General features: G+C 49.2%; 1 protein-coding gene across 2 annotated transcripts in view; it reads right to left on the bottom strand.

The window, feature by feature from the left end:
* The window catches only part of SYNDIG1 (synapse differentiation inducing 1), a 387,838-nt gene extending 384,101 nt beyond the window's left edge, over positions 1 to 3,737 (bottom strand). For both annotated transcript variants that reach the window (XM_088477355.1, XM_088477357.1), the window contains exon 1: positions 3,199 to 3,737. The gene's annotated coding sequence lies outside the window, so the exon portion shown is untranslated. The remainder of the gene's footprint in view (positions 1 to 3,198) is intronic.
* Between the last annotated feature and the right edge of the window lie 11,416 nt (positions 3,738 to 15,153).

Here is a 15,153-nt window from a genome sequence, read left to right as displayed (position 1 = left end):
ATGTTGATCTCCACCAGCTTAACGCGTTTCGGATGCTTAGGTCCTTCATCAGAAGCATGGATTTATGAACTAATCTCTTTATGGACAGCGCCATTGTGAGACTCTAAAAAATTTCTTGTATTTGTATTAAGGAAATTGTAAGGTGTCCTTTAAGTTTGTCACGGGCTGCAGTCATTTATGCGCAGTGATAAGACAACCATTATCTTTGATTGAAGGTCTAGTCTACACTGAAGTGCCAAAAGTGATGAGATAGCAATATGCAAAGGTAATGGTAGGTGATACCACTGTACTGTGATGTCTTGAAAATGCCAAGACCTGCATCAGTTGTAATCTGACATCTCATGAGTCAGTTTGAACATCGGCTAGGCTGCTCATGACAAGGCGACATTAAATTTTGAAGTTCGAACAGGGCATGATAGTGGGTGCCCACCGGATGGGACATTCCATTTGCGAAGTTGTGCGGACATTCAACATTCCTCGATCTATGGTGTGACGAGTGTACCGAGAATACCTCATGGAGGGCATTACCTAAAACCATGGTGGCCGACCATGGGTGCTTAATGATCGTGATCAGCGGCGCCTGGCCAGAATTGTCCATGGTAATAGACAAGTGACACTGGATCAAATCACATCCACATTCAATACAGGACGTACCGGACGCATATCCAAAAGATCAGTGCAGTGTTCATTAGCGTCTATAGGATATGGAAGCAGAAGACCCACCAGAGTGCCCCTATTAACATGACACCAGACTCAGCACATCACCTGGGCTCATGGCATCGCTAATTGGACCCTAGAGGACTGGCAACATGTGGCCCAATGAGTCACAGTTCCAGTTGTTTTGGGCTGATGGTAGGGTTCGGGTGTGGAACAGATCCCATGAGCCCCAATTGTTAACAAGGCACCGTGCAGACTGGTGGTGGTTCATAACAGTGTGGGGTGTGTTCACGTGGCATGGCTTGGGTACACTGTTCTGCATGAACACGCCATTGACTGGCAACCCCTATTTTGCAATACTTGATGACCATTTGCAGCCCTTCATGGACTTCATGTACCCCACAACGATGGCATATTACAGCCGTGTAATGCACCATGTCATCAGTCCCAAGTTGTCCAGATTTTGATCAAGGAGCATTCTGGAGCGTTCCGACGAATGGTGTGACCACCATGTTTACCCGACATGAACCCAATTGAGCATTTATGGGATATGCTGGAGAGGTCCAATCACACCCAAGATCCTGCACCTACAAACATCACGGAGCTGTGGGAAGCTATCCAGATGGCATGGATCAACATCTCTCCAGAAGTCTTCCGTCCACTTGTAGAATTGAAGCCACATCAAGTTGCTGCACTTCGCCGGGCGAGAGGGGGTCCTACTAATACTAAGCACCTATCCCATGACTTTTGGCACTTCAGTGCATAAATGTGAGTCAGTTGTTTACAGCGAGAAAATTTATTTTACGTCATATGTTGATTAAAGTGATATCATCTTTTTTTCTTGCTTCCTTATCTAACAGTGTGAACACAACAATAATATTTATTAATGATACATGACATGTATATGCTGATGATTACAGACTACAGTAGAGTTCTCAGCAGACAGTAATACGTGGGTCTTACAGCCAAGCGTAGTGGCAGGTTTGCAGTTCTGCCAAGTGAAGGGGTGAATGGATTTTATTCCAGTGATTTCCCATGGGAATATGGAAATTATGTTGATGTTCTCTAGGAAAAAAGGTTCATCAAAACAAACAATTATACTATAGTATATGTTAAAAAAAAACTATTTGCTTTTGTTAATGTACCATTGTCTATGAATGTAATGACATCGTAGAGGCTCCATCTTACAGATCATGAAAACAGAATTTAAAATACATTTCAAATATAAAACTTGCATATATACTGTATGTAAAAAATAAAACTTGCATATATAAAGAGGGAATGTTAGTTTCAATTGTTGCAACATTTGTTAAGCTGACCAATTGCTCCAACGTCTTCCCCGTCTGGTCAGTCCTGCTCTATTACTCTGGATTATAAACACTGCAATTGCTATCATATTAGTGTATATATTACACAATCAACAGCAATACATAAGTTTATGTGAATTCTTGCATGTATTAATTTATATGAGAGGTAATTTGCTTCCATGCTTATATTTTGAACGTGTATAATACATTTTGCTGAACAGCATGCAGGGAAAAGAAATTGTACAAAACTTTACAATTTGGAATCCCTGTACGAGTATATCACACCATAATTCATCTGACTGCAACCTGCTGTGCAAGTAAGACTTTCATAGGTTAAGTTCCACATTTAAAAGAAGAACATCACATCCCTGCAATTTAAACACAGCGAAATACTGTAGCAAATCAAAATAGCTTAAAAAGACCATAGGTCAGATGAGCAATTATGTTGTTGATTGCAGGTCTGCAGTGACCACAGGTGCAGACCCAGATATAAACTACACTGTTCAAACACTGATTTGCTAAGAGGAAGACATAAAACATAATTCAAATGTACTAATGTGTACAGACTTTGCTATATGACTGAACTCTAGTCAAGTTGATCTACACATGACACTTTCAATAGTTACTCTTGTCCAACACATATAAAACTTTTCATATGAAAAAAAATCAAGCAGCAGTTTTATTATACCCCCAGTTAAAATAAAGATGAGTTCTATTGTCTTGATTGTATATGTGCAATAATAGAAGGTGTAAATGATTGCCAAATAGTAACAGCATTATTCAGTGATGTTGTGTACAGGCTGCAGTAGTGTCAGGATGAAGTATAGAGGGAATCCTGTGTGGTAACACAGACATGTTACCCTAAGCTACAGAATGAGCCTGCCTGGTATTGCATTCCCCTGCACAGACAGCTCCAGCAGATGCACAGCGCATATTAACTTCACCTTACAATACACAACCTATCTGCTGCATTATCAGTGATAGTGAGACCTGATGCTGCACCACACGTTATACAGGCAGTAACATACGCTCACAGCGTTTTATCCTCATCCACATGGGAGCCACAAAGTAACATATGAAGCTCAAAGCTATATAAAATACATTATGCAGATGCCCCCTGGCAGAGGGGCCCTGGCATTCCAATAGGTTGAGGGCAGCAGGTTCTATATAGTACGTTGCTGCAGTATACATTAGTAATAAGTACTAATAGCATTTACAATGAAAGGCACCTTACCTGGCAAAGTAACACAGCTCAGAACAGGGGGCAAAAGTTGAGTCTGGTGCTAATCGTGGAATGGCTGCTCCATCCGATCCATGGAAGCGAAGGGTGTCTGTGTGCCAGTCTCAGACTTGTGGGCTGAGAAGATAGCTTCGCCCCCACAGCAGTGCACAGCAGCAGAAGCAGCAGCTAAGGGAGCTGGATAGGAACCTGAATCGGCCACTGTGACAGAGGTGGGAGGGAGGTAGCCCACTCACACACCGCAGCCGGATGGATGCTTTGCAGATCCCCCGCTTCAAACGGCAATTGCTGCTCTGATGGGATAGTGGGAAAAGGTAAATGGGGCCAACTTTTCCTCTGCAGCCTGTCTGACTGTTAGTATATCAGCTGCTCAGCATAGTGCAGGGAAGGAAGGGGGATAGCTGGATGTAATAGGAGAGAGAGAGGCTGGAGGAGACGTGAAGGTGGGAGATAAGGGCAGCTACTGCTCGGCTGACACAGTAATTTACAGCCCCTGCACGGCAGGAGAGGTAGAGAGAGACATGGAGGAAGGATACTTCTTGGTCTTAAAGAGAGTCTCTCTGTAACTGATCTCATTCGCCTGCTCTGTGTGGAAGTGATGGGGAGATATTTCACCCTTTGATACAGTAATCCCTGTCACAGTAGTAAGTGTTTTATGCCACTGCAATATGTATAGTCAGAGTGAGGTATATAGCTGCCACAGAATCCTCAGTCACTGCACGTCCCACCTTTATCCCTGCGCTCCAGATACATTCATCACAGCAGGAGTAATCTGATTCATTGATACAGAATACTGTGCATTGCATATACTGTATACGACACACAGCCTGCATATACTGTATGCTGTGCACCAGTCATGCAGAGCCTGCATATACTGTATACTGTGCACCAATCATCCAGAGCCTGCACGCAGGGGTGTATCTACCCATTGGCCAGGATGGCACTCGCCAGGGGCGCCGGCCAAAGGGAGGGCGCTGTCCGGCAGTGCCACCAGCAGCCAATGGGTGGACTACCCCAGAGGCTTGAGCTAGCCCCGCTAGTCCCCCGGCCCCACAAGTGACAAACACACACAGCCGCCAGCGGCAGCTGTGTGTTTGTTATAGCAGCCAGCCAATGAGAGTCAGACAGACCTTCATTGGCTGCTGCGTCCACGGAGGGAGCCGGCTGGAGCTCACTCATGAGCTCCGCCTTCCGGCTTCCCCCGCTGCGGGTAATGGGAGAGACGTCATGATGTAGGGCAGAGCGAGGGCGGGCCCAGGGGAGTGGACAGCGGCAGACGTCGGCAGGAGTGGGGATCAGGTAAGTTTTTTCTGTGTGTGTGTGTGTGTGTGTATTTTTTTCCTGACACAGCATAGGGGGGGGCTACTAGGGGGCACTGTATAGGGGGTGGCCAATGCTGGTGTCACTTTATGGGGGGGTGGCCACTACTGGGGGCACTGTATAGGGGGTGGCCAATGCTGGTGGCACTTTATGGGGGGGTGGCCAATACTGGGGGCACTGTATAGGGGGGTGCTACTGGGGGAATGTTATGGGGTGGGTGGCCGCTAGTGGGGGCATTGTATAGGTGGGCTGCTACTGGGGGCACGTTATAGGGGGGACTACCACTGGGGGAAATGCATAAGGGGGACTACTAGTAGGTGCACTGCATAGAGGGAACTACTACTGGTGGCACTGCATAGAGGGGACTACTACTGGGGGGCATTTCCTGAAATTTTGGGGGGAGGGGACACTAGTCCATTACCTTGCCAGGGGTGCTTAGATCCCTAGATACACCCCTGCCTGCACGTACACTGTATACTGTGCACCAGCCACACAGAGCCTGCACATACTGTATACTGTGCAACAGCCACACACAGCCTGCACATACTGTATACTGTGCACCAACCACACAGAGCCGCACATACTGTATACTGTGCACCAACCACACAGAGCCGCACATACTGTATACTGTGCACCAACCACACAGAGCCTGCACATACTGTATACTGTGCAATAGACACACACAGCAAGCACATACAGTAATGTATTCTGTGCACCAGATGCCACCACAAAGAGTCTACACATACTGTACACTGTGCACCAGATGCCACCACATAGAGCCTGCACATTAAGTAATTGGCAGCACAACGCCTGCACCGCATGGAGCAGGAGGTGTAATTTGCGGTTTAACACATTTTTATATTATGGCAAAGGTGCCAAATAGTTCACGTGCTCACTCTCCAAAGACTTACAGTAATCTCACCACCAATGTTGATGCCCAGCAATATATGTCACAGAAAGGCTGCGGTGGGAGAACGTCCTCACATCCACGGCCTAATGTAATATGGAGCGAGACTCAGCTCGTGCTGTGAGTAAAGGTGCCCATCCACTAGACGATTAAGTTGAGTAATTGAACGATAACAATCGTTCAATAGTTTGCAAATCGTTTGCAAAAATGTCTAAAATGACCGGCGATGCGCATGCCCGCTGGTCGTTTAGACACCTATCATCGTGCAAACATGCTGGTCAACCTGACGATAACGTCATGTTGAGCATGTTTGCAGATGATGGATGAGCCTGCACTGAACGACTGCTCGTTCAGTACAGGCTCATCACAGACTGACAAACGACTGCACGGCATGCTTGCCTACCCTCCCGATTTGGTCGGGAGCCTCCCGTAAATCGGGTGCCGCTCCTGACCTCCCGGGAAGGCAGGCAAGCCTCCTGGCTGCCGGCGACCCCTCCTATCCCCCCGCAATTACATGTAAAGCCCCCGCCGCGGGGGACGGTGGTGACGCGATTCGCCAAAATGATGTTATTGCATGGCTCCGCCCCCCGCAAATACTCGTCGTCTGCCCAGCCCCGCCCCCGTTTGCTGGCTACGCCCCCCAGTCATGCCGATCTGTCTGCTCCCTCCCGGAAGGGGCAGCCAGATAGTCAGCAAGTATGCTGCACGGGTACAATGTCGTAATCGTGCAGTCGTTTTCATGTCTGCTAGTGGATGGGCACCTTTAACGTGCACAGTTCTGCGCCCAGGGTATTTCACCAATCACAAGTTAAATGTCCAGAAGCCGGTATTAATGTCCAAAAACAGATCTTAATGCATTTCTCCGTTATTTATATCGAATGGTTTCATCAGAAGGCACCTTTGCCATAATATAAAATTAATTGGAACACCTCACTATCTACAGTAAGTGTCAATTCTATGCCGGAAATTTGAGACCAATTAGTGGCATTTATTGTCTATAGACATTGTTTCTATTTCTCATTCTTTTATTATCTTTTATTGATCTTATCATGTTATATTAAACAATACTTGTTTTACTTTATATGCGCTCGCTTGTTCTGTATTTCACCAGCCACACCCAGCCTACATATACTGTATAGTCGGCCTGATTCAGAGACGGACGCTCTGAAAGAGCGCTCGGTCTGAATCAGGGCGTTTTTTTTTTTTTGTGTGTGCGGCCTCCTGGTCGCTCGCATAGCTGTGGGTGACCACCCACAGCTATTGCGAGCAGCCAGGATGATGGTCGCGATGGTCAAGACCATCGTGACCATCGGGGCTTACGATGAGACCCTTGTGGTAGGGTTCGTGGCCGCAAGCCCCAGAGAGCTTCTGGCTCTAATAGAGCCAGAAGCTCTCCAACTGACATCACTGGTGATATCACTGGGGCCACCCACAAACGGCAGGCATTCGCATGGGAACGCCTCCGTTTGTGAAGCCAACCCCCTTCCACACCTACAAAACAGGGCGAGCTGTCGATCAACATCGACAGCCGCCCCTTTTGTAGTGATCCACGGAGCGAGAGAATTTCTCTCGCTCCGGGGCTTGCGCGCGCGCAGTGCGGCCGCTGCATGTGTGCAGAGCACACCATGGACCTGCTCGCGAGCGCTCAAGCGCTAGCAAGCGGGTCTGAATCAGGCCCACTGTGCACAAGCCACACACAGCCTGCATATACTGTATACTGTGCACAAGCCATGCAGAGCCTGCACATACTGTATACTGTGCACCAGCCATGCAGAGACTGCACATACTGTATACTGTGCACCAGCCATGCAGAGACTGCACATACTCTATACTGTGCATCAGCCACGCAGAGCCTGCACATACTGTATACCAGCCACACAGAGACTGCACATACTGTATACTGTGCACCAGCCACACAGAGACTGTACATACTATATACTGTGCACCAGCCACACAGAGACTGTACATACTGTATACTGTGCACCAGCCACACAGAGACTGCACATACTGTATACCAGCCACACAGAGACTGCACATACTGTATACTGTGCACCAGCCACACAGAGACTGTACATACTATATACTGTGCACCAGCCACACAGAGACTGCACATACTGTATACTGTGCATCAGCCACACACAGCCTGCACATACTGTATACTGTGCACCAGCCACACAGAGACTGCACATACTGTATACTGTGCATCAGCCACACAGAGCCTGCACATACTGTATACCAGCCACACACAGCCTGCACATACTGTATACTGTGCACCAGCCACACACAGACTGCACATACTGTATACTGTGCACCAGCCACACAGATACTGCAAATACTGTATACTGTGCACCAGCCACACAGAGACTGCACATACTGTATACTGTGCATCAGCCACACACAGCCTGCACATACTGTATACTGTGCACCAGCCACACAGAGACTGCACATACTGTATACTGTGCATCAGCCACGCAGAGCCTGCACATACTGTATACCAGCCACACACAGCCTGCACATACTGTATACTGTGCACCAGCCACACAGAACCTACACCTGGGTGTGTGATGATAACTTGTTCTGCCACTGTCATTTCATCAGTGCACTATTCAGCTTTAAGCATATTAGTAGGTACTTAAAATAGTTGTCATTGTGCTTATCTGGGATGAGATAATGTCTTTGACTGCACATTTCCAGCCCTCTTATCTACGGAAAGAAAATTCTCTCTCCAAAGTGGGCACTTTGCCATATAGCTGAATATACCTCTGATGTGCCTGGCCTGAGAACTTGGAATTGTGTCCGTTGTGTGCTTCTCTGTCTCTGGGGTCACTACAAACTGCTGTGTGCTGACATTAATCTAATTGTCTGTAGAATAATTGCACTAGGTGTTCCGCTGCCACTTAGTCAGCTGTAGGTGGAATATGTGGTGCTGAATAAGAATGTGCTGCACATTCCAGCTACAGTCATGTATAAATGCAGAATGCTGTGTTAGGCTCTGTTGTTATTACAATATTGTGACACAAGATGTGATGGGCTTCTACAAAGGAATAAAGGGCATATTTATTATTAAGCCCAGTGTGCCCCCCGAAAATTAAGATTTGTTATTGCTGCAATTCGCTGCAGTCAGACATTTTTTTTATGCCAGAATTGTTTTAAAGGAGACGCTGGGAAAGGGTCCTGGTGATCAGTAAGAAGTAAAGTGGAAGGGGGCTGCGGGAGAGGGATTGCAAGGCCCCTCTAATGTGAGAATGCCTCCCTAGGCATAAAGAGACAACCATTACAACATATACACATTTACAAAAGTAATAGATGGATACTAACAATTTCAGTGGTTTCCATGTCCTTCCTTATTTGAAGCTAGTTTGCTTAGGTTCGGTTAATATAATTTATAGTCTGGAGAGGAAGACATGCTTCAGAATTTTGGATGTCTTCAGAGTTATGCCACGTATCCACTACACGACATTACTGAGCGATTGCACGATTACGACATCGTAATTGTGCAATCGCTCAGTAATCGGGCACACATCGGGGATGTAATGTCGGAAATGACCAGCGATGCGCACTCCCGCTGGTCGTTTCCGACATCAATCATCACCCGAACATGCTTTATCGTCTGGTTGAGCATGTTAGGCAATGATTGATGTGCCTACACTGAACGACTGAACGTTCAGTATAGGCACAGCAACAGACTGTGAAACGACTGCACGATTACAATGTCGTAATCGTGCAGTCGTTTCTATGTCTGCTAGTGGATGTGCCCCTTAAGACAACTGTGGCATGGTCCAGCCTTTGCTGAGTATGCAGGCCAGTCCTACAGAAAACTGCTGCTGCTGGCCCAGTCCATAATATCAGTGGTTCTCAACCTGGGGTACGAACTAGTACCCTCAGGGTTCATCACTGTGATGTTCCGGAGTACCTAAACATTTTCCTGTAATGGTGGAGCAGAGTAAAACATCCAGGTGAGAATTAGATACAGAGGGGAAGCAGTGTCCTAGGGATCTCTAGCACATGCATCACAGTAGGACACTGATAACAAAATGAAATGAAAAAGTCCAGCCCTGTGTCCCTTTAAAAGAAAACATGTGGACTATAGTTTTATTGTCAATTTTAATTGTCTCATATATTGTAATATGTGAGAAATATACACTGAGTGGCCAAATTATTATGACCACCAGGCGATTTTATGCACAGAAGCTATTCAGTAGATAAGGCTGACGTAGTGTAGGATGTTTGAATCTGTATAAGAACAGAAAAGTGAAGGTATGCAGAGACTAATGAAGTGTATCACTGTTCCCATGCACGGCGCTGCCACCCGGGTTCCCTATCCCTTCACGTTCCGCTGCTTGGCTGCTTTATATCTGGCTGCCTCTCTCCCCTCCTGCTTTGGTACGGTGTAGATGGTGTGTCCCCATACATGGCGCTGCCACCCGGGTTCCCTATCCCTTCACGTTCCGCTGCTTGGCTTCTTTATATCTGGCTGCCTCTCTCCCCTCCTGCTTTGGTACGGTGTAGATGGTGTGTCCCCATACATGGCACTGCCACCCGGGTTCCCTATCCCTTCACGTTCCGTTGCCTGGCTGCTTTATATCTGGCTGCCTCTCTCCCCTCCTGCTTTGGTACGGTGTAGATGGTGTGTCCCCATACATGGCGCTGCCACCCGGGTTCCCTATCCCTTCACATTCCGCTGCTTGGCTGCTTTATATCTGGCTGCCTCTCTCCCCTCCTGCTCTGGTGCGGTGTAGATGGTGTGTCCCCATACATGGCGCTGCCACCAGGGTTCCCTATCCCTTCACATTCCGCTGCTTGGCTGCTTTATATCTGGCTGCCATTCTCCCCTCCTGCTTTGGTGCGGTGTAGATGGTGTGTCCCCATACATGGCGCTGCCACCAGGGTTCCCTATCCCTTCACATTCCGCTGCTTGGCTGCTTTATATCTGGCTGCCATTCTCCCCTCCTGCTTTGGTACGGTGTAGATGGTGTGTCCCCATACATGGGGCTGCCAACAGGGTTCCCTATCCCTTCACATTCCGCTGCTTGGCTGCTTTATATCTGGCTGCCTCTCTCCCCTCCTGCTTTGGTGCGGTGTAGATGATGTGTCCCCATACATGGCGCTGCCACCTGGGTTCCCTATCCCTTCACGTTCCGCTGCTTGGCTGCTTTATATCTGGCTGCCTCTCTCCCCTCCTGCTTTGGTACGGTGTAGATGGTGTGTCCCCATACATGGTGCTGCCACCCGGGTTCCCTATCCCTTCACGTTCCGCTGCTTGGCTGCTTTATATCTGGCTGCCTCTCTCCCCTCCTGCTTTGGTGCGGTGTAGATGATGTGTCCCCATACATGGCGCTGCCACCCGGGTTCTCTATCCCTTCACATTCCGCTGCCTGGCTGCTTTATATCTGGCTGTCTCTCTCCCCTCCTGCTTTGGTATGGTGTAGATGGTGTGTCCCCATACATGGCGCTGCCACCCGGGTTCTCTATCCCTTCACATTCCGCTGCTTGGCTGCTTTATATCTGGCTGCCTCTCTCCCCTCCTGCTTTGGTACGGTGTAGATGGTGTGCCCCATACATGGGGCTGCCACCCGAGTTCCGTATCCCTTCACATTCCGCTGCTTGGTTGCTTTATATCTGGCTGCCTCTCTCCCCTCCTGCTTTGGTACGGTGTAGATGGTGTGCCCCATACATGGCGCTGCCACCCGGGTTCCCTAACCCTTCACATTCCGCTGCCTGGCTGCTTTATATCTGGCTGCCTCTCTCCCCTCCTGCTCTGGTGCGGTGTAGATGGTGTGTCCCCATACATGGCGCTGCCACCCGGGTTCCATACTATCCCTTCACATTCCGCTGCTTGGCTGCTTTATATCTGGCTGCCTCTCTCCCCTCCTGCTCTGGTGCGGTGTAGATGGTGTGTCCCCATACATGGCGCTGCCACCAGGGTTCTCTATCCCTTCACATTCCGCTGCCTGACTGCTTTATATCTGGCTGCCTCTCTCCCCTCCTGCTCTGGTGCGGTGTAGATGCGCTGCCGCCCGGGTGCCCTATCCCTTTACGCCTCTCTGCTGTTTAACACAGCTCTCTCCTGTCCTGCTGCAAACCCACAGGCTGGGCTGTGGATGGAGTGAAGTCCCTGAAGGGGGATTCGAGAGCATAGCCCTGATGGGAGACACTCTGATCCCACAGGGAGCCTACCCAACAGCCTGGCTACGGTGACAATAAAAATAAATGATTAAAACTATTTGGGATTTACCCCGGATATAGAGGAGGCTGTGGCATTTCTCCAGCTGAAGGGGATTTCCAAGCAGCGGCAGGATGTGCACCCGACCTGCATGCGGCCAGGTTACATTTTGGCACAAAAAGTTCCTGGAAGTGCAACATCAAATTTTGATCATCCCTTCCTTCTAACAACCACAGCGCAAAAAAGGAACTACAGGAGAGCAATCAATAACAGCAAAGTACCACAATAATTAACAGCAAGGTACCGATTTCTAGTTAAACAGCTAAGGGATCATTATCTATGTAATAATAGGCCAATAACAGATAGTACCTTTTACAGCAAAGTACTAATATTTTTAATAGTTTACTTTTATTGTTGTCATCGTAGTCAGGCTGTTGGGTAGGCTCCCTGTGGGATCAGAGTGTTTCCCGTCAGGGCTATGCTCTCAAACCATGCAGGGACTTTGCTCCATCCACAGCCCAGCCTGTGGGTTTGCAGCAGGACGGGAGAGAGCTGTGTTAAAAAGCAGCCAGGCATAAAAGAGATAGGGAACCTGGATGGCAGTGCCCAGGTTGAAGACTGGACCCTGAAACATGCCTGCAACCTTCATTTTTTTACATTGTCCTCGCCTATAGCCTGGATATCTTTGCATATTAGGAGTAAATGACAGTGCAAGGAGGTATATTTCTCATACTGTTTGCAGTGGGGTATATCAGAAGCAGACTGACTTACAGAACAGAAATCAGTTAACAATAGCTTCCAAAATCAATTGAGTTTCAGAAATCACTGCAGAACAGAGGGAGTAATTTAGCTGTGGACAGATATGCTATAGCAGTGCTAACATGTTATCAGCTGCGATAGCTGTAATATGGTAATGCGGCAGGAGGCAAAACGCCTCCTGCATGCATTACTGATCTAAGTTGCATTCAAGGGCGCAGCATCGGGTCATCTGCGATCCCTTCGACCGACTGAGTGACCATGCAAACCAGCTGCCACAGATGAGTAAAAAAGGCCAAGAAATCTCCATCAGCCGACAGAGATCCTGACCTTTCCTCTCCCCCACAACGGCGTCAACACGCCTCCATTTTGGGAAATGGAGACCATTGCCGCCCACTTCCCGGAGAGAAATAGCAGCAGACTGTCAATCACTGATAGTCTGCTGCCGGACTGCGTGCAGGATCTCAGACCCGCACTGCACATCCACAGTACGGGTCAGGCGCAGGGCCCGCTCTAGGCACATTCCACTTGAGCAGCTGCTCAAGTGTGGAAAGTTGTGCTGGGATCAAGTGGCTGATCCCAGCATCGGCACAACAAGTAGCGATGTGTCCCCTGCGGAGACGGCTGGTAGTCGGTGCTGGGACAGAGCATCTGTTCCCAGCGCCGGTTGAGCATCGGGTGCGGGGGTCCGTACTTGGCTCTGGGTGTGGGCTTACTGTAGCCCTCAGCCCGGCAGCCTGGTTACAGCGGTGGGTGTTTGGCTCTGGCCAGCAGCCAATAGGAGGCAGATGCGATGAGCCAATCGGGGCTTGCCGCGTCGCGTCATAGCCCTGCCCACTAGCAGCGTCTTGTATTAGACACCGCTGAGCGCGAAACTGCAGTTCGATGGCGGAGGGGGAAGAGTGAAGACCTCCTGGAGAAAAGAAGACAGAAGGTGCAGCAAGTGTTCCGGTTGCCGCGGAAGATGCCAGAAGACGCCGCTGTCAAGAAGGAAGACAGGAGGTGCCGGCTGGATGCGGAGAAGAGGAGGCGGCGCCGCTGGCCAGAACGGGTCAGCGGCAAAAGAAGGAAGTTGAGGACCGGAGAAGTGCTGCAGTGGTGGGAAGCAAAAGAGCTAACGAAGCTCCCCACTGCAGCCTCTCCGAACGTACCGGTAGGCGGCCTTTATTAACCCCTCTCTAGACCACCAGGGTTGTCGGGCACTGGGCCTGTGGGGCACAGTCAGGCAATAGGCCTGTGGGCACAGGCGGGCACATGGCCCGAGTGCTGTAAGTAGGCTTTAGGGCCTATAGTGATTAATTGCTTCTGTTAGTTGCGAGTGACTTGGGTACTAGACCCAGGTTACTAGTGGATTAAGTAGGCGGATGCTAGGCCCATGGCCATCAACCAGGCCTAAGGCCTGTACACATTCAGGAGGGCACTAGGCCAAATTCGTTGAAGCCCCACGGTAGGCAGGCCCATTGGCCTAAGCACTGTATAAAGTGGCTCTGGGCATTAGGCCCCAGCTCTACCTGAGCCCCACCATTAGGCAGGCCCATAGACTGAGCAAGCAACATAAAAAAGGGGACTCCCCGCAGTAGGCAGGCACAAAGCCTGAGCCACCAGCCCATTGAGAGTGGTTCTGTTCAATAGGCCCAGACCACTGGTTTAGCAAGTAGGTAGCCCCCTGTGTAAGAGTACAAGAGAGATGTGAGCAGTTGTGCGACTTTCACCCTCCAAGTATCCCGTGAAGAGTTGTTAGGCTCCCACCTTCTGCGTGGAGAGCTGTCAGGCTCTCACTGAAATAACTCGTGAAGTACCCCGTGGAAAGTTGTGTCATCTTCCACTAAACTAAAAAGTGTTTTCCAGTCACCTAGAAGAGCAGATGGCCAGCTCTAGTTAGGCAGGAAACAAACATTTAAAGGGACAGCACCGTGGTTTTACTCTTGTGATTACTGTCCGTGATTGTTGTTCCGTGCAGGGCAAACATTTAGTTGTTTTTTGTTAAGCATGCCGCACTACACACACTGTAGGTTGAGGGTGATATTGTCATATTATTAGTAGTAGCGTGGTTTAGGCCCTGCACGGCTGTGGTGTGTACCTCCTTACAGGGACCTGAAGGCGATTGACCGAATGAAGAGCAAGAGTGAGAAATAGCTGTGTGTACTGTCTCTCACTGTCTGTTTGTTCTATTCTGTCTTTCTTCCTTCTGGGCGGACAGTGGCCCTTGCATCCCGGTGCAAGGTCGAGTCTTCACCTGGTGCGTGAGTACCTATAGGTGAAAACTCGGGATCTGAGGCCAAAAGTGCCAATGATGATCTTCACTTAAAACTTGAATCTATCCCTCGGTCCGGTAGGGCATGTCGGTCGACATGAGGAAGATCGGTTCTCACATCATCTCCTTCCTTCTAGGTCATCGTATCAGTGTCCAGTTGGGAATTCCAGGACCGTTTGATCAACATACGGCCTACAGGTGAGAGGGTGCGACGCAAGGTAAGATACGGGAGTGCACCTGCACAGCAGCAGGCACTGCACCGCACACCTCTTGCACAAGAGTGCCACCCTTTGTTAGTGCGCCGATTCCACTTTGCTCGCCCCGCTTTTTTCCCGGCTGCCTAGCGCTTAGACAACACAATCACAGAGTTGGTCACAATCACTAAGTGACAGACTCCACCTGGATTTGCAGCACTGGGTGGCCCGAGCGGCCCTGTGACCCTTTGCTGGCGTGTGACATCACACACAGCTGTCCCTGCCCACGTACTGCTCTACACTGTCTGCTCTGTGCAACAGAGGAAGAGGAGCACAGATGCCACCCATGCTAATG

Source organism: Taudactylus pleione, unplaced genomic scaffold, assembly GCF_031769625.1.
Source record: "Taudactylus pleione unplaced genomic scaffold, aTauple2 ptg000201l, whole genome shotgun sequence".
NCBI classification, from domain to species: Eukaryota; Metazoa; Chordata; class Amphibia; order Anura; family Myobatrachidae; genus Taudactylus; species Taudactylus pleione.
This window is presented reverse-complemented; position numbering and strand designations above follow the sequence as displayed.